We start from the raw sequence: 20,797 nt of genomic DNA on the forward strand, positions 1-20,797 counted from the left end.
AATATGAAACCTTATTAAACTAATTTTTTAGTAAATTACATACATAAAAATCATAATAAATTCAAATTGTATCATCATAAATATGGAACTAAAAGATCCGATTTTATACGACTAGAGGAATCAAAGTGTTTCACAAGCACAGCTCTTAGCCATGGTACCCACTTTGGTCCAAGGTTATATAATAAAATAATTGAAAAATACCCAAATTTGGAAAATTTTAGTATCAGAGATGTCAAAAATAGCGTTAGGAATTTAATTTTTAAAGAATCTATATTGATTTAATACGTATATGTATTTGTATGATTTAAATTGTTAAAATTGAAATTGTATTTTTAAAGTTAATTTATTCCTATAATTTTTTTCTTGACCCACTTGTGTCAAATAATTATCTTTGTGTTAAGTATGTGTTTAGATAACTCCCTGAGCACGAGTTTTTACTCCTTCAGGGAAGAATTAAGACTATATTCTTGTACATGTTATTTTACTAACAATAAACAACAAAACAACATAAAAACACATATTTTTAGAAAAAAAATTATGTAAAATAAATATTTTCGAGATTTCCTTTATAAATACATATTTTAATCCCTTTTCTAATGGCTTTGCGTTAATTTATTTCAATTCAAAACATAAAGTAAATATTTTTTTAAATATGTAAGAACTTACATACTGTATATAAATACTGTAGAACTTTATATGAGATACATACATACATACATACATAAGTGTTCTGCCCATGGGTAGGTCTTTCACTGCAAACCCAGTATTCTCCAATCTTTCCTATTTTCTGCCTTCCTCTTAGTCTCCACGTATGATCCACATAACGTAATGTCGTCTATCATATGCATGCCTGCCACAAGCACTCAGATAATGACAGACTTCTACCTCACATTACCGAGGTCACACCATAATCGTGTTATGCACACCTTATCACCAGAAACAAACAGACTAAGTGGCAATCACATATTTATGGTCACAGTGAAGTGCACTGGTAACAACACATTCTTAATATAGACTTATTATCGCACATAGGATTACAAATCGACTATTATCTCCGTACAATTGAGTGGGTATGGAAGAGGGCTGGTCAGCAAATAAAATGCGAATATGAAGAATTGCTTTTATTTCAGCCAAAATGTTGACCGTACGCATGACTTTAAAATGAAAGATTTCTGGAAAATTTCAAATTCAAGATTTTCCATATGCTACGCGCGTTTAAACGTAGCAAATTGACCTCTCTGGTTTTACGATTCTACATCTGCAAAGGATCACCTCCTCTGAAAAGCGGCCTGCGGCATTTTAATTCCCACAACTACTGTCGGTGACTCAGGAGAAGACGAGAGCGGACTGAGGAGGAAGGGATGTGAACAGATAACGTAAGACAACACGAGCAATATTTGTACTGCAGTAAGCGAAAACATTAGGTCTCCTTCTGTTCAACTTAGCTTTAATGTCCATATGCATTGTTACTCATGTTTCCTGCAGGAGTAATAACGTGGCTACTGGGATGCTTATCTGAGCGATGTTTATAATAATCAGCAGCGATAATCATGAAGGTCACATTCTTTCCGCTCGTCTTCTCCTGAGTAACGGACAGTACCTTCTTTCTGGTCTTCTTCTTTTCCTGGAACCATGTATCCAAAACACAATAAAGTACATAATCGATTATCCGAAATAATTGGGGACGGGGGTGTTCGGATAACTGATTTTTCGGATAACCGATCATTCACGAAAACAAATTGTACCATTGTCATAGCAGCAGTATGAAACAAAGAAACATTCATATTAAACACAAAACTGTACATACAGTATATACTGTACACGTATTTTGTATCACACGTCTTATAAATAACACAACAAACTGAATAGTCTAGTTTGACAAGTTCAAAACGGCCATTAATGTAGGCCTACAGTTAAGAAAAGAAGTCCAAACTTTTTTTTTTTTGCTTCACAGCTGAGACTCGTTGTTTTGCCGCTAAATCTCGCAAACAGCGCTAGCGGAACTTCTACATGGCGCGGGCGCAAATCCAAATTTGCCGACTGGAACGCTTTCGGTTAACCGATGTTTCGGTTGATCGGTATTCGGATAATCGATGCTCTACTGTAATATGATTTTAGACATTCTCTGGTAAGTTATTTTTTTGTAGGTGCCTGAGAGAAATATGCGGTGAGATTTTGCAAAGCAGACAATATCCTTTGGTTTCCATATCTCATCTAACTCACACTCAATCCACCGCTGTGGGGTATCGGTTAGCATGCCTGACAGTGAAACGAGCGGGCCTAGTTATCTGCTTTGGAAAGCTCTTCCGAATACGACCCTAGCATCTTCATCTGAGGTCTCAGCACCAGGGTACAAACTGCGGAAAGACAATCTGAGACTTCTAGCCTGCTGTAATGCGAGTGGAAGTCACGGAGTGTCTCTTGTTTGTACTGGGAAAGATACAAATCCCAGAGTGTTGCCAGTTCTGTACTACTCCCAAAAGAATGCCTGGATGGAGAAGACAATATTTAATGAGTGGTTTCAAAGTGTTTTTGTACCGCGTGTTTGTCAATATATAACAGTTGTAATTTGCCAGAAGAAGCTATTCTTTTGTTGGAAAATGCTTCTGTGCACACAACTGACAGTATAGCGAGTGCTGATAAAATAAAATGTCATTTCCTACCGGTACACACCAGTGGTCAGTGGTGAGCAGAAAATCACTGACCTGTGATTTTATCACGGTATTCGAAAAATCACGATCACAGCTGTGATTAAACAGCTCTTTAAACGGTGATCACAGTTCGAGAGCTAAACTGCTCACCAGCTGAGACAGTTCATGTTCTTTACTTACTGCGTGCGCTGAGCTGCTGTGCTTATGCTACCAGTGACAGCACTGGGAACAACTACGCCCGCGAACTGTGAGCGCTCGATTTTAACAAGACATTCAGTGTAGCCAACTCAGTAGATTTCAGGCTGATCCTGGCAGATTTCAATTTCTTAAAGCCGGAAAATATATTATTGTCAGCCGACAGCCGAAAATCTGGCAGGTTTTTACATTGCTTAATTGATTCCATTATGTTAAGCAGTGACATTATTAATTGGCTACACTAATCAACCAGTAAAATTATAATAATAACAAAATTTTACCAAATATGACAATGATTTAAAAATAACAATGTTTCATTCATCTTCTGAGTGATGTGTGAATACACACACACACACACACACACACACACACTGTCAAAATTACTAATTTTCCATTTTTCCCTTATAATATTTCACTTCACATCAAATGGAAATCATTATATTGGGTAGCCAGACGACAAATGTTCAGCTTGTCTACAGCAGACGTCTCCAAAACCGTACTCGCGAGTAAGCCCCTGAACGGAACCGAAGCCAGTACGTAATGAGCGCGCTCCGCCTCACCCATCCCCACTAGTACTGTACTCAATGTTTATGCGCAAACGAAGAGCAGTGGCAGACTGCCATTATCACTGTGTTGGTCGGAGTGTTCTACCGGTTCACAATGTCTTCTAATCATTGATGTAGTACATTCAAGGATGAAGAGGAAGAGAAATATTTTGTGTTTTTGGGGAGAATGTGAAATGCTTAATTTGTTCGAAAATTCTTAAGGTTGTGTTAAAATTCAACATGCGACGACAATACTCGACTCTTCACAAAGAATGTCATACAATTACAGGCATGTTGGACATATGAAAATAATTTATTTTGGGGTTATCTGTAAAACTGTTGGTTATACATAATAATCAGTATATTACAATACGTTTACACTCAGTTCCGCATGACATACTTATAGTTTTTTTGTTTAATTTTAGGTGAAATGCTTAGGCTACAAATATTTTGATAAATATAAAACAAGAAAATAAAAACACAAATCATACAACGTGTTCTCAGTCTTAAACAAAAAAAGCTTCTTGCTAGCTATGTTCTAGCTTGGAATATTGGAAAATCAATTAAGCCCTTTACAGAAACATCATTTATAAAATCGTGCACACAGGACGTTACTAAATTCTGTGTCCAGAACAAAGTCAAAGTTTAAGAAAATTAAATTGTTTCTAATTACAGCTCAGAGAAGGAATTACAAGATTGTAAATGTAATTGAATCTAAAGCTGAAACCACAATTAACCAGTTTGTAGCTTACTCACTTGCATTGGACGAAAGCACAGATAGAAATGACAAAGCTCACCTAGCCATTTTCATCCGAGGAGTTAATGAACATTTTACTGTGTCTGAATGTCTTCTAGATGTAATTAGAAAATACAACTGGAGAAGATCTTTTCCAGGCACTGAAAGGCACCATTGAACAGAAGAGGTTGAATTTGCAATGGCTTGTGTCAATAGCAACAGACAGGGCTCCAGCTTCATATATGTCAAAATAATATATAAACGTATGATATTTCTTATTCTTTTGATGTTATTATTTGTAAACATAAGCAAACCGTTGCCGCGATCCCCCACTGACCGCTCCCGTATGTTGCGGTACGAGTCTCTTCCCCTTCTCTAGCCTTACAGCACACTGTGTTCGGCGGTCAGCATCGAGAGCACGAATGACGATTCGCTTTTTGGAGACCTCTGGTCTACAGCATTAGATTAAATGAATGAATGAATAAATAATTAGATGAATAAATAAATAAATAAATAAATGAATAAATAATGACTTTTAAATCTTTAATCTGTTTTTAAAGTGATGAAACGCCTGTATTTACATCTCAGTATTGTGCTTACACTTGACTTCTGTGGAGTACAAACACATAACCTCAACATATTCTCGCCCTCATTTACCATGTGCGAAATATCGAGAGCACTGAAACATCGCAGTGAGACGCTCTGATGAGCGGAGAAGAATGAACTGTTCAGTGTTCACCTCGAATAAGTTCGCAGTTCAATCACTGTTTATCAATGTTTCACTGGCTAAGAACACCGTGATCATAAATGAGCAATCACAGGTCGAACAGTGATCACAAAAGAGCAGTTTATCTGATCACTACACACCACATCCATCATACAGCCCACGGACCAGGGAGTTCTCGAAAGCTTAAAGCGGAAATAACGCAAAGCTTTGGTGCGAAACTTTCTTGAACAGCATGATCTGCAATGTGCTAGAGACTTCTGGAAGCGATGCACAATCGAAGATGCTATATGTAATATAACGCAAGCATGAGATGACTTGTCACTTCAGACACTAACAAGATGTTGGAATAAGATAGGCCTACTATCTGAATAAATTGAACTTTGAGAAGAGTTAATTATGTGTAGGAAATAGAGTTGTCACATCAAATCAATATACTGTAGTTTTGTTAATTCGGCCACAGAAGTCTGTGATATTATTATGTTAGTCATACTGAGAATGAAATTCATGACCGTAAAAATGCTGCTTGAAAGCAACATCATATTAGCAAAATTTGATTTGTTATATTGAATTATTTCAACGTTATAATTGAGGGGCTCAGAACAAATAGCAGGTAAGTGACGGAAACGTAGTTTTGAGGAAATTAAGTTAAAGTTCTACATGCAATGAAATATTATACACTAGTTTGGTGAAATGATGCCCATATAGCAGCACGGCACAGTGTGATCACTTACCTGATTTTATCTGAAAGAAACTTCCTTTTGGGCTATCACAACACGCACTTACCTAATTTTTTTTTAATAATGTCACTTACCTGCTTTTTGTTCTAAGCCCCTCAATTGCTTGTTTGTTAAAATATATATATGATAACGTTATGCAATTTGTGTTCTTTTGTTTTGTGTGTTTTTGGAAAATATAATTTCAAATAATGCTCCGCCATAAATGTTGTAACTAAAACCTTGTGCATCCCTCGTGTTTATCGTACGGCTCGTCCTCCCCCCTCCCCCACCTACGTTACCAGCATTTCGTTTATGTTTTCACTGTGCCTAAATGAGATGCTCTGCTATCCAAGTAAAAATATATGGGTACTCGGCTTATTCAAGTGACGTTGGCAACACTGCCCGATTTTCCTCCAGCTCAACTCCTACGACTGTAGCGCATGCCGTTTTCTTCCCGCGAAGGTATTTCGATTTATTGTTGAATGGTATTTGGATTAGCACGTGTGTCAGGATTAATTCAAGTGTGATAAGTAGAGCCCGGATGTTAGGCAAAATGCCTTTTTTTAAGCTGAGTGTATGTATGAAAGACCTATTAGAGATAAACACGTTTCTACACATTTGGGGACGATAGCCCAATTTTATTTTGCCTTTTTTGCCTATCTTAGCTCCCGTTGCCTTTTTTAAAATGAAATGCCTTTTTTTAGCCTTTTTACGTCGTTATCGTACATTTTCTATATTTTTAATGCATTTAAAATAAACCGCACATAAATTATGTCCAAAAACAAACCAGAAAGGTTGTACAAATTAAAAATATATATTCACCTCACACAAATATTTGCTGAGAATCTTATTCTGCAGCAATACATATGTTTCCAAGGAATCGTAAACTTTTCTTCCCTATTGATTCCATCTTTTATGTCACTTAACAAAGATGTTTGAACAGTATAACCCTCAGTGCTCAAGTCACTTCGGAGTTTATCAGCGAAAGAAAGGGGATGAGGGAAGTATTAAAAGCAAGTCTCCAGGTCCCGTTACTGTTGTCACTTACAGCACAAGTCACGCGTACTTTGAAGTCTCTAATCCCTACTCACACCTCTCTTTTTAAGACAATACACAGTCAGTTTATCCCGATATCTGAAAGAAAGTAGAGACAGTCCTTCTGAAATAAGTTGTTTTAAGTTTGCTCCAATCACTTCAGTAGTAGTAGAAAGATATTTTTCCTCCATGAAAAACGTTCTCTGTGACAGGTGGCTCACTATGCCAGTTGACAACTTAAAAAAGCATCTTGTTGTGGCATGTAACCAAGGAAAGTAAATGGGATAGTTTATTAAGTTTTTGTCTATTTTTTGTCTGTTTCCATGAATAATAAATGCCTATTTCACTGCCTATTTTTATTATTTTAGTGCCTATATGCCTACCTATTTGAACCAAAATAAATGCCTAAACATCCAGGCCCTAGTGATAAGTGTATAGTTTGTGAGTCTTATATTTTCAATGGACTCGTGATGCATAGGCACGCATATCGCTCGCTCTTCTTGGAAAGAGGTTAAAAAATCACAGTATTTCCAATCAGCTGGACGGAACAGTGGACGATTCTGGACGAATGTTCGGGCGACGACGAAAAAAGCACAGAATGAAAACGTTAATAGTAATGGTAGGTATGGTATATATTTATAACAAACCACGCAGTATCATACAAAAAAAGGTAGTTAGTTAATTTACTGACACAATACAATTAATGTTGCACGATATCGTGTACACGACTGATTAAGCAAGATAACTGTATTGCAAAACATGCAAAGTCCACACAAATAAGTACTGTCATAATGGGAAGCATGTCAAGAAATAGAACTGTCAATTTTCTATTTTTAAATCAATAGTTTGCAACACGTATGCCTACAGTTTTATTTTTGGTTACCTCAAAAGGTGGATTTTGTTACTTGGACTAGGCTATTTAATTTATTTTGAGTATGGAATGATGAAAAGGTATTTCTATTAGCGACCTTATCATTCCGTCACCGCACTATTTCCAATTTTATTGCGATGTCCAAACAATAAGTTTAGCCATGATGTTACTCTGGCAGATAGCGCTAATATAGTAGTACAGTTCAGTACATACAGTCACAAAGCTTGAGGTGTTTTTTTTTCTTTTTGCATTTCTCGCGATACAAAGCTCCAAGCGGTTAGCAACTGAGAGTACTAAGAACAATAGTCTCTGCGACAGAAGCGATTCTAGTGGCTAGAAACTAAAGTTCAACTGTCATTGGATGCATATTCTCTACTAGAGATGAACAACGATCGAGAAAGCGAGACTAACAGCGCCCGCAAAGCCGAAAACCCGCACGACAATGTTTTATTACGTCACGTCCTTGACGTAAAGACTGGTTGTGAGTGTTCCGAAACTCGAGAATGATCACTCCCGAAGTCAAGCAGCCTTGAATCGCCACAGTTATTTTTACCTGACTGAACTTTTATCTATTTTGGCAACTGTTAGGTATATATGTATAAACAATCAAGCAATCTATTTGAAACGTCTCTACCTTTCAGTATATAATATTCCGTTCCCCAGTTTTATTTAATTACTAGGCTCTTATTAAAAGGCTACGAATTTTATTTTCATATTTCTAGGATCAAGTGTGCAGTCTCAAGTGAAAATATATTAATGTTATGTTTTATGTTTCTTAGAAATGTAAATTTATTTGACAATTGTTTTGTTTCTATTTATATAACCATAGGCAATATACAATAGAACCAGGACATTTTGATAACTGAGAACTGTTCTAGTTTGTCTTTTTGTCTCGTTTAAACATTTATAATGTTACTTATTTCAATGATGTACGTTATTCAAAGTTACGAAATCTTTCCACGCCGACCAAATGCTATTTCGAGAAAAAAATTGCACAAAATTAAAAAAATTGTAGAAAATTACTAAATTGTAAAACTATAAAAATTTGTAAAAATTGTAATTGTAATATTGTAAAATTTTTACTTGTTCCACATCTTAAAGCTTTATTGCTCATGTAAGATCTATGGAATAAAATGAATGAATGAATGAATGAATGAATGAATGAATGAATGAATGAATGAATGAATGATGAGCGAGACTCGAAACGCACGAGAATGACGAGACGAGACTCAAAAGATAAATGCAACGAACACAACGAGCGAGAGCGGCAGTTAGTTTTGTTCATCTCTATTCCTTACGTACTGAGCTTTGTGACTGAATGTCCTAGACTGTGATAGTAGCAAAATTAATCTCTATTCTCGGTGAACCGCAGTGTGATGTCAAGTGAAATGAGGGAATTGCTCAACGATAGTGCTCTGATAATAATTATATACTGTGTTATTGACAATTTATAGAATATAATATTTACATCGACTGCGGCAAAGTAGGCTTAGTAGTAAATGTGATAACGGAGTTATTGGGCATATTTAGCAATGAACAAAGCGCTCTATTGTTTTTATATAAGGAAGGCGACATCTAAACCTTTGCATAACTTTGTCTACGATAAGGAATCGAAATCGTGTTTAGAGAGAAAAAGAAGCATATGTATGGAATTAACTTTTTTCTATAGTTCACTCTATTAGATGGAAATTTAATATCTCATAATATGTAATCAACTCAAGAAATCTTATATTTCTTGATAAATAATAAAAAATTATAAAATTAAAATCATGTGGCTCGAAAAAGCTGTGTTGTTCGTGTAAGGTCACAGATTAATACAGTAGATAATGGTTTAAATCTGTGTATTATAAGTTGAAATAATTGAAATATTAATTTCTTTTTAAATAATATTTTCTAAAAAATTTTGCTAAGTATATAGTAAGCTCAGGGGCAGGTATATAATATGGAGATTAATTTTATCATTTGTGTTTTTTTAATATTGATATCGGCGGAATTGTTGGAGATTGATTTGTACTCTTGCTGGTGATTAATGAAAATTTTGGAAAATATAAATATTTTGGAAATGGAGTATTACCTCAGTGTGAATATTAGTTTCCAAATAATTAAAATTAAAAGTTCATTGGATTCTGGTAAAGGTGCGGTATGGCCAATAGACAATATTTGTCCGATTGACACTGCATTTAACACAATTCATTAAAAGCGAAAAAATCTTACAGCCCTCAAATTAACACTTTCAATTTATTCGTGAAATACTGAAATCTCCGTCTTTTGAGTTCACTAATGTAATCAGAATACATGGAACACCATGCAATGTAGCCTACTTGGATATATAACAAATTCAAGTGAAAAAAAAAACGAACAAAACTGAGAATATGAAATTCGCTATAAAACGACGCAATAGTAATAATTCCCGAATGAGTTCATATTTTGCTATTAGAACTCTATTTCGCGATTGTACGCGATTGTTTTATCCGCATATTATTAATCACAATCACTTAATTCGCAAATATTAGTAAAATGTATTGTGTATCTAGTATGTCATGATTTTCGCGATCTCCATAAATAACCTGCCCTGAGTATGCCTATCTCGAACAAACATAGTACTGTATTTGGTAATGTTTAGTCAAAATTTATTAAGAACCTGTTTTAAGTTTAAGTTAGGTGGCAAATAAGTTAATAATATTGTTTTTAGAACATATTATTAAGTAACAAAATAGAACATTACTTATGATTGTGACTTATATGTTAGAAGAATACATGGAATAATTACGTGAAGTTGGTTATCACGATGTCATCCCTTCACCTATTATTAGACAACACAGAAGGCTGCATTTGCGTCGAAAAAATAACGTATACATGTCCTATGCGGGATACAAACTCATGATCGTGGGTTCTAAAGCATAAGTATACACGTAATAATTTCCTGAAGTTGCTTAACAGAATGCCGTGTCTTCATATATTGTTAGACAACACAGAGTATTACCACATTCTAGTATATACAGTCACGAAGCTCAATACGTAGTAAATATGCATCCATAGATAGTTGCTGACCACTAGGATCGCTAATATCGTCTCATTACAGACAATGCGAAATAATACCGGCATAGTCTATTGTTTTTAGCACCCTCACAACTCAAGTTTCGTGACTGTATATACTATAGTCCCGTCGCTCTAATTTCCGGCAGCCAATCACGTTGCAGGTCGGCTACATTTAAACGCGTGCGTCTTATCATTCGCTGATGAAGATGTTAAGCATTTCCTAAGGCTGGATAAATACTTAATATATAATCGCCCGCTATTTTGGCTCTTTCGTTCGCGTTCGCAGAAAGCACACGAGGACGTTATTTGCCGCTCAATTATTTGCTGAATTACAGTTCGTTTGATTTATTATCATAGGAGCTACGACATGATAATGTTTAACGGTGTGGCAAATAGATCCCTCGTCTGGTAGCTCGGCAACGAAAGAACAAAAATGGCGAATGATACTACCTACCTAGACTTTATAGAGCCTTGACTTCCTAAGACGTAAGCAAAGAGGAGGAGTCACGTCGGGAATAACAGTGTCGCGACTATAGACTGTGGTATTACATTTAAATCTGATAAGTCTTCATGTTCTAGACAACAATTCATAACTTTTTGCTGCACCGGAAGTCCCCCTGTGGGGACTTCGTGGTTACTAAGCAAAATCAACGATTCAGCCGTCTTATAGACTGAAGTACAGTAAACGAATAGGTTAAAAAAAAGTTATGTTTTATTTAACGACGCTCGCAACTGCAGAGGTTATATCAGCGTCGCCGGATGTGCCGGAATTTTGTCCCGCAGGAGTTCTTTTACATGCCAGTAAATCTACTGACATGAGTCTGACGCATTTAAGCACACTTAAATGCCATCGACCTGGCCCGGGATCGAACCCGCAACCTTGGGCATAGAAGGCCAGCGCTATACCAACTTGCCAAGCAGGTCGACGAATAGGTTTATGTGGGCTGATTAAAAACATAAGTTTACCGCACTGTCATTTTGTATCTAGACAATAATTAATCTCGCTTACTTGCATTCGAAGAAAAGAGGGTGCGCCAGTTTCCACTACTGATTATCAAGTTTCTCTCTCGTATTTATTTTTGCTGAGTAGACTGCAGCATCATCGTGACTCGATTTTGCTAGTCATTATTACTCGTACACTCATCACGACGAGGTTTCACTTAGGTAAAAAAAATACAAATTACTCTCATGCTGGTTGGTAAATAAACATGTGATGAAGCTAGGCTATATACAGTGCCTTCCGTTGATTACCACTTACAAGCGAAAAACTTTATTGCCAATAAACCTATGGAGTGGCAGCTGATGACCAAAGCTCGGAACTTGGGGACTTGTGTGTCGTGTGCATGAGTACGGTTACAGGTACAACGTATACAAAGCTCACGCTGTAAGCGCTCAAGGACAGTCGTATGTACTAAGAAAGTGGTCACATCTACGCACGAGGAAACTGTGTCATGTTGAAGCCAATGACAATCAGAGAATTACAAATAAACGGTCTGTTAGAGAAATTAGAAAATACGTGTTATTCGAATGGCTATTATAGAAGTTTGAAAATACATTTTTTTTTAAATTTTAGGTATAGAATTTCGTGGAGAAATTCGGAGGAGATACATTATTTTCTACGAATGGAGAGTTTATATTTTGTAAGTTGTGCCACACACAAACTAAAGGCTGGAAACGGCATTCATTGAAAGACATTGCAGTCCCTTAAATTGATGAAAATTTGTCCATAGCCATGGATCAAGTCGTAGAGGGATCTGCCCTAGTAGTGACACACAAATTGAAAACTATTTTCGAGAAAAATTTAGGATATACTTATCTTTCTCAGATAAGAGATCAGCTAGCAACTACTGAAAATCGAACAAAACAATGACAGTTAAAACATTTATTTTAAGTTTGTTCCCGTCATTTCATGTGACGTGGAAATAAGTTTTTCTCGTTTCAAATCATGTTTAACTCACTGACGAAGAAGTTATGGGTTCGAAAATCTTCGAATGTAAGTAGTCATACACTGTAATATAATGTACAGAGCAGAACAGTAAATTTGATATATTGCTGATGTTTATTTTTATTATATATATCCTATAAAATTACGTGTTTCAACCTACTACAATACTATCAATATGTTGCTTCAGCCAGAAACCACTTTTATAGTAGACCTGACAGTACCTCCGTACTGGAAGCGGGAGTTTGTTGACATTGAAGTCCGTCGCTTAGCCACGTGCAAAGACACAAGTCCCCAAGTTCCGAGCTTTGCTGATGACTACGGGATAAGAGACGAAGAACTGCATTTCTCTTTTGACGTAAATACTTCTATATCGAAGGGTCACTAGAGAAATCAGGGTTACGGAACCAGACAGCTGAATCTGGGAACGAAAATTGTAAGGTTAACTTACTTAAAATTGGATAATTAAAAAGCTAATAGGATTATGATATTGGACACCATAATATGTAAAATGATCACAAAAATATCTGAGGTGGTATACGTATATTTACAATTAGAAAATTTTGAGAAATTAACAGTTTACTACTTTATTTATATGTGTGCCAAAGTTCCGTTAAGATAACGTAGCTCCTATAACAGTGTTACTCACTGCAAATTGGAGGAGAGCCAAAAATGAGAAATAGTAATTTTCCGAGAGTCACAATGCATTTCACAATACTGGAGCTTAACAAAATGTGCGGAATTTAATTAACAAATTATTTGGCCTATTATCACTGGTTAATAGCCATCTTGCATCTGGTATGTGATAAATCAATTCATATCAAATTTTGGTTGTAAAATCCGAAACGGCCTTCAGAATTGCTGTATCCTGTAAGGGTTTTGAGATATTTTCGATTTTATATGGATTTTTTAATATCTTTACATTGTTAATGTCATTTTTCAGGGATCGAATATAAAAATCAGAATTATGATAATTAAACTCTGTATTTGGATGTAATATATGGTGGAAGAAGTTTTCAAAAGAGTCACTACATGGCAGAGCTATTTAGTTGAGCGAGAAATGTACTGCCTTTGTCTGGTAGAGGCGACTCAGCTAGCGACTTCAGCCCTGTATACTATATAGTGCGTGCTGAAACGTGATTTTGTTAGTTTATAGGAGTAATATGTTGTCAAGAAAACATTAGTGGTGTTCTAAGTGTTATGTTATGCTTAAATTTAAAATGATCCATATTTACCGATATCGTATTACCACAGTCTAGTATTTGTGTTGCAGTGTTGAGTGAATACCCATTGTTGACAGTCACAAAGCTTGAATTGTTGAGGGTACTAGGAACAGTAGTGTTTCAAATTGTATGTGATGAGTCGATAGTAGCGGTCCTAGTGGTTAGCAACTATCTATGGATGCATATTTCCTACCTATTGAGCTTCGTGACTGTATATACTAGACTATGGTATTACTGCCTTTGTGTTATTGCTGTGTATCTAGGCAATGTGACGTGATATAAAGAAACTGATTTTTACACTGAATTCATCACCCCAAAATTAGGTAAATCCACTCATTTGCACACCAGATACACGAAAAAAGTTTCAATTTGTCGACTAGTGTTATTATTATTATTATTATTATTATTATTATTATTATTATTATTATTACTTAAATATAAATATAATGAAAAACACATATTAATGGTATTTTAAAATTGAAAGGCAAACTCTGATACTTTTCTGCGAAATCATACCAATATGAACAGGTTTTTTTATTGTTTCAGATCACCTTACTCTGTTTTAAATTTGGAAATTTAGAAAATGAAAGTGTTACATGCAGCTAGAAGGCACTACTTAACAATTTTCGCATTTGTAAATGACTTAATTTCTGTTAAGTGGTGCGATAGTTTTGTTGTCATTTATTTTTATGTACAGCGGAGAATATTATTTTGTGTACACATATTACGGACATTTTTAACATTTTCAGTTCAACTATTCTTGTTTTAGAATGTTTTAGATACTTGTTATCAAAATTTGAATCCATGCTGTTGTAAGATATATTAAGATAAAAAGGTTTATAACCCATTATTATATCAAGACAGAATAAGCAGATAAGACATGACACTACCTCTATTTAAAGAAAACAATTACGTGTCGTTGAACACCTTGACTCCCAGTAATGATGCAAGGTAACCAGAGTTTTCTCCAGTTGCACATTACTGCTGAAATTAAAAACTAATTCTCAGAAAAAGAATAGTAATAGTAATATTAGTTCAAGAGCCGCAATAGAAGTCTTTGAGAGCCACATGCGGTCCGTGGGCCGCGTAATGAGTACCACTGTCCTATAATGTTAAATATGGATCTCCAGACACGCTATTTATTATGTAACGTGTAAATGTTCCAGCTTTCTGGTTTCAAATTTGAATTAAGACAGGTGGTTTGGAAATTATAAGCATTTAATTACAACAGAAAGACGCGTAGCAGTTGTTTAGCAAATATTATATGGGCTATATACATATGTATATATATAAATTGTTTAATAGTTGTTTTTGGGAGTGAAACTATGTTGAAGGTAAATATACTGTTATCGTCATCATTTATACTTATTACAGATGTATTCTAAGTATAACTAATTCAAATTAAAGTGACATTTTCAATTATAAACGCTAAATTATTATTATTATTATTATTATTATTATTATTATTATTATTATTATTAGTGTTTATATCGCATAATTGCAGTTTACCTAAGTACCGACATATCCATCGGGGACAGCATTGCAGAATGCGCAATGTCGTCGGATAGGTGGCAGATCTGTCGCGGGGACATGACTGAATGATAGTTTAAAATAGATGCTTGGAATAAAAGACAATATAAGTCGTTACTTCCAATGCTATTTTAAAATAATAAAAATGATCCTCAATTTAAATAAGTGGTGGACAATAAAATATACATATATTTTGAAACCGAGAGCAATTTTTGTTTATGTGAGATATATTCGTATTTGTACAAAATTTCATTGCAGAGAGATTAGAAATGAGACTTTTTATATCGACTAGTAATTAAGAGGTAATGAATACTAGTAACCTGGAAACTAATAAACCCATATAATCCTAATTTGGTACGGTAGGCCTACATACTCTGAAAATCATAAATATTGTAGAAATTTCTTAATGACAACTTCAAAATTGCAGAAATTGAAAGAACTGAATCATAATAATTAGTTAATTACCCTTAATTATAGCTGAATAAATATTTGCATTAAATTAATGAAAACGTATCCACATGTACAGGCCTACATGTGCATGTATTTTACTCTATTTTACAGTCCTTATCAGATATGTGCAAACTTTGAGAACTGTATATCTAAACACTAATGAGAAAACAGAATATTTTGTTTCCTACAATATTAAGTAAAAAAATGTGATTTGAAAATTGATTATCTATCTTTAGGTGGACGTGCGACCTAATTCAAAGACAGTTTTAGGGTCTAAATCTCCTAATAATAATCTACGAGAATGAATGGTGGAGATTTATGAGGTTGCATTGTGTGAAAGATATTAAAATTGCTTTTATTGAATTTAGTAACTAAAAAATCTTATTGCATTCATGGTGCTTTATTTTATACCATTTTCGTTGTCGTCAAAATTAAGTTATTGTTGTTAAATTTTTCTGTTGTTAATTCAGAAGCGTGCGTTCATGGGTTTTTGTTTTCTGTCATTGTTAATCATATGCCGAAATAAGTACACTCAAAAATCAGTCAGGATAGTAAAGCATGTTTTTGTGATTACAGATTATTCTACATTGTACATGTTATTCTGCTCCCATGTATTGTGAGTGGCGCAACCTCAGTTTGCGGGTAGAGGAGACGTCCTCCAGATAAGGACGGTAGCTGCAAATATATTGAATAAGGAGTCGTGGACAGCCGATAAGGGGTGGTCCTCCAGCTTGGGGGTTGGGCGAACCGTAACAACCCATCACCGTAAAAAACAGCTTGTTACGAAACCACACAATAAACACGTATGGACGAATCCAAAAATACATACAGAGTGTTAGTTGGGAGGCCGGAGGGAAGAAAACCTTTGGGGAGGCCGAGACGTAGATGGGAGGATAATATTAAAATAAACTTGAGGGAGGTAGGATATGATGATAGAGACTGGATTAATTTTGCACAGGATGGGGACCAAAGGCAGGCTCATGTGAGAGGGGCAATGAACCTCCGGGTTGCTTAAAAGCCATAAGTAAGTAAGGTTATTCTGCAAGGTCCTGCGCCCCATTAGACTTCTTCCTCTGGGGTTATGTAAAAAATAAAGTTTACAGTGAAAACATTCCGAATCCTGTCGTCCTCAAGGAAGGAATCAGACAGGCACTTGATTGCAGGCGTTACTTCAGACGTTGTAGCAGGAATGTGGACTTGATATCGAGAGGCAAGAGATTGAGCTCCAATGTTCGTAAAAGTCCTCACTACATTTACAGTCAGATCTCATGCTTAACTGAGCGAGGTGTGACTACATAAATTCTTGTAACAAAGAGCAGGTTAAGCGTGGCTAAGAATGGGGGCATGGAAGGGTAATAAAATTGTCAACGAAGAAGGAGAGCGCCTTTGTCCCCTTTGAAGAGAAAAGAACTCCTACAGACATATTTTATTACAGTGTGTCGAATTGGAACAAGTCCGGAGAAAATATCTACCACCCTCGATGCTAAGTCAGAATAGGAGTTCGCTTGCATGTCTTTACCTCATGGGGAATAGAGAATACGAACAAAAGACTGGATTGTTCCTCTTTAAGGCGAGACAGATTAGAAGTGCAGCTGTGGAAGTTTGTGATACGAACTGACGAAGGGATATTGGTATATGCTCAATTATACACATTTATGTCGGTTTTATGTTAGGATATATTATATGTGTTTTGTTGTGCCATTTTCATTTGAATATATATGTTCTTTTAGAGAGTGGTTGGATATAATCATAGGTGAGGGGAGTGAGACCCACAAAGTAGGACTTGTTTTAGGTACAAAGCACGTACGATCAGAAGACCCGTACACTGGATTTTAGAGAAAATTACGATAATATAACATCTACATGTATAATATTACTCAATAAATCTATCTGTCTGTCTACCTAATTACCTATCTGTCTGTCTGTCTGTCTGTCTATCTGTCTGTCCGTCTGTCCGTCTGTCCGTCCGTCCGTCCGTCCGTCCCTCCGTCCGTCCGTCCGTCCGTCCCTCCATCCATCCATCCATCCATCCATCCATCCATCCATCCATCCATCCATCCATCCATCCATCCATCCATCCATCCATCCATCCATCCATCCATCCATCCATCCATCCATCCATCCATCCATCCATCCATCCATCTATCTATCTATCTATCTATCTATCTATCTATCTATCTATCTATCTATCTATCTATCTATCTATCTATCTATCTATCTATCGCCGTTATGACCTATGTCGTGCTGTTAACGCTGCGCATATTGAAAATTACTAATACTCGGATTTTTTTTTGAGTTATTAAATTTATAGTAATAATAAATCTGTAGCCGAAATTTTTCTGGTAATTTTCGATTTTCCAAAAATAAGTGGTCCTAACATATATGATTAACCACCCTGAAACCGAAAATCGCTTTTTTGAAATTTTTGTTTGTATGTGTCTATCTGTCTGTCTGTATGTTTGTTACCTTTCCACACGATAATAGCTGAACGGATTTCGATGAAAATTGGAATATAAATTAAGTTCGTTGTAACTTAGATTTTAGGCTATATGGCAGTCAAAATGCATTATTTAAAAGGGGGGTTATAAGGGGGCCTGAATTAAATAAATCGAAATATCTCGCTTATTATTGATTTTTGTGAAAAATGTTACATAACAAAAGTTTCTTTACAAATAATTTGCGATAAGTTTTATTCCTTTAAAACTTTTGATAGGACTGATATTTAATGAGTTAAATGAGTTTTAAAATTAAAATAATTGCCATCTAAGGCCGTGTAATGAATTAAAAAACAAATGACTTCGTCTATAAGGGGCCTTGGACAGCAACAATCGAAAGCTATGAAAGATAGCCTACAGAGAATGTTTCTGTGTTTGTATGAAGTAATATCGGAAGCTAAATTAGCCGATTTGTGAAATTAATTATTATTTCAAAACTGGAAAGTGTAGTTTCTCTAGATGGACATAATGCTATAATGTTATTACAGTAACTTCTGATATAATATAATATAATATAATATAATATAATATAATATAATATAATATAATATAATATAATATAATATAATATAATTTAAGTTATTTGAAGGGTTCAGAACCATAGTGGGCCAAGCGCCATATACTGAATACGTAGAATATAAGGGTTAAAATTAAGTTATTACCATAATTCAATGGAAACCTATAAGAAGTAAAATAAAACATACACATTAAATCTAAATGATATCAATCTTCATTAAACTATGGTTGCATGTAATAAAAATTAAGAAACATGTTAAAGGAATTGTCATTGCACCAAATGAGTGTCTCTGGACCAAAATGATCGCATTTTAATTATTTGGAATGCAATTTAAATTAAGTAACATATTAAACGATTTATCCTTCTGTCAAACACGAATGTTCCCTGGATCAAACGTCCTATTTTAATTATGTAATTACTTTATATTTATTTCTAACGGGTGCAGCGGAGCGCACGGGTACGGCTAGTTAATTAATAATAGCACTTTCAATATGTTACACAATAAATACTCCGCAGTAACCTCATGAAACTCCACCAATGTTTCTCGGAGACCATGTGTAAACCAATATATTTTAACCTATAGCAATGTATTTTTTTTTTTTTTGTAGTCTAAACTACCCAAATCCCATAGTTTTTATTTTAGCCAATAAACGTATAACAAATTTACAGTATAGAAAATGAACCCTTTGCTCACTACACAGATACAGCTTTGAAGTGTGTGAAGAGCAAAACAGTTACTACTTTTCATCCCATTATCAGTCCTCTCTTATGAAGAAATAAAGCCACGTTCTTAATTCTGTTTACAATCACTACACTAGAAAGTACTTTCTCGTCTGGAAATCAAACAAACAAGTTAACGCAATTTCACTAAGACGTTAGATTGCTAAAAGCGTTTGCATACATTAACGGCAATTAACACCTCAGTCAAAGCCGGAACAAGAAAACTCTTAACACCTTTCTCTCCTAGATATCCTAAAGCAGTGTTATACATCATCTGTGTTCGAGTACCGCAGATATCATTACTATCTTCTTCTATACACTACCAAACAGTGTTGCCAACTCAGAATTCCATTTACCGCTGCACAAGCTTAAAAAACCGCTGAACTGTAGTTAAAAAAACTCCACATTTTTCTTAACACATCATTTCAAAATTTTAAATACAAACTATATAGTTTTAGGAACTGGAGAAATTTAGGTTTCAAATTTTAAAAAAAATTCTAATATTTATAATATTCTGGAAATTGAAATAACACTCACATCTGCCCAGAAGTTTGTTGTGAATGACAATTTTATATTGTCGAACAACAGAAAAACACTCGCTACTCTTTTTTTTTTGTGTGTATACTTATCAGCATGGGTAATTAAATGTAAATATTTAGCATTCAATATCATCTTACGCCATTTACTATCACCGGTAACTTCTTCCACCCAGTCTTTCAACACATTATGCTTTTTTTTTTTTCACACATCTCTGAACTTTTGTACGTGTGGAGTTTTACGCGGCATATTCAAAATTGAATGAAGTAGATCAAGAATATATAGAAGATCCACACCATTCAGTTCGAAATCTGATTTCACACTGAGCCGGAGACGTGCCTGCTAACAATAAGTCTGGTTTTAAGTTTCTGTGTTACATAAATATTAATGCGGAATGATAATAAATAATAATTCAGTTCATTATCTATTCTCTATGATTAAATACATTAATTCATTTACAAGAACAATGCATACATTATATTAAGAGTTTAATGAATGCGGAATATCTTATTTGTACAACAACAATGGATGAAGCAGGAAATGAATGTGGTTGCAGCAAATCGAGTTCACATAAAACGATGATATTGTATACTCGCACAATGAAAAAGTGTGTTAATACCATACTAAACTCTCGTTTATGGTTAACTATCATTGTCTGCAAGTGCATATAAAAAATTATAACATCTTTACAGAAAACTAAACTTAAAAATATCATCTCTCTCTGCCTGGAATCATAAAAAAAAAAAACGCCAAATAAATAGCTAGCCACTGACGGTAAAATTCTGTAGCTGACGATAGTCCTAAAAGCACCAGATTTAGCTGCAAAACCGCTGACTTGGCAACACTGCTACCAAAGTAGATAGGGAAT

Source organism: Periplaneta americana, chromosome 13 (assembly GCF_040183065.1).
Source record: "Periplaneta americana isolate PAMFEO1 chromosome 13, P.americana_PAMFEO1_priV1, whole genome shotgun sequence".
NCBI classification, from domain to species: Eukaryota; Metazoa; Arthropoda; class Insecta; order Blattodea; family Blattidae; genus Periplaneta; species Periplaneta americana.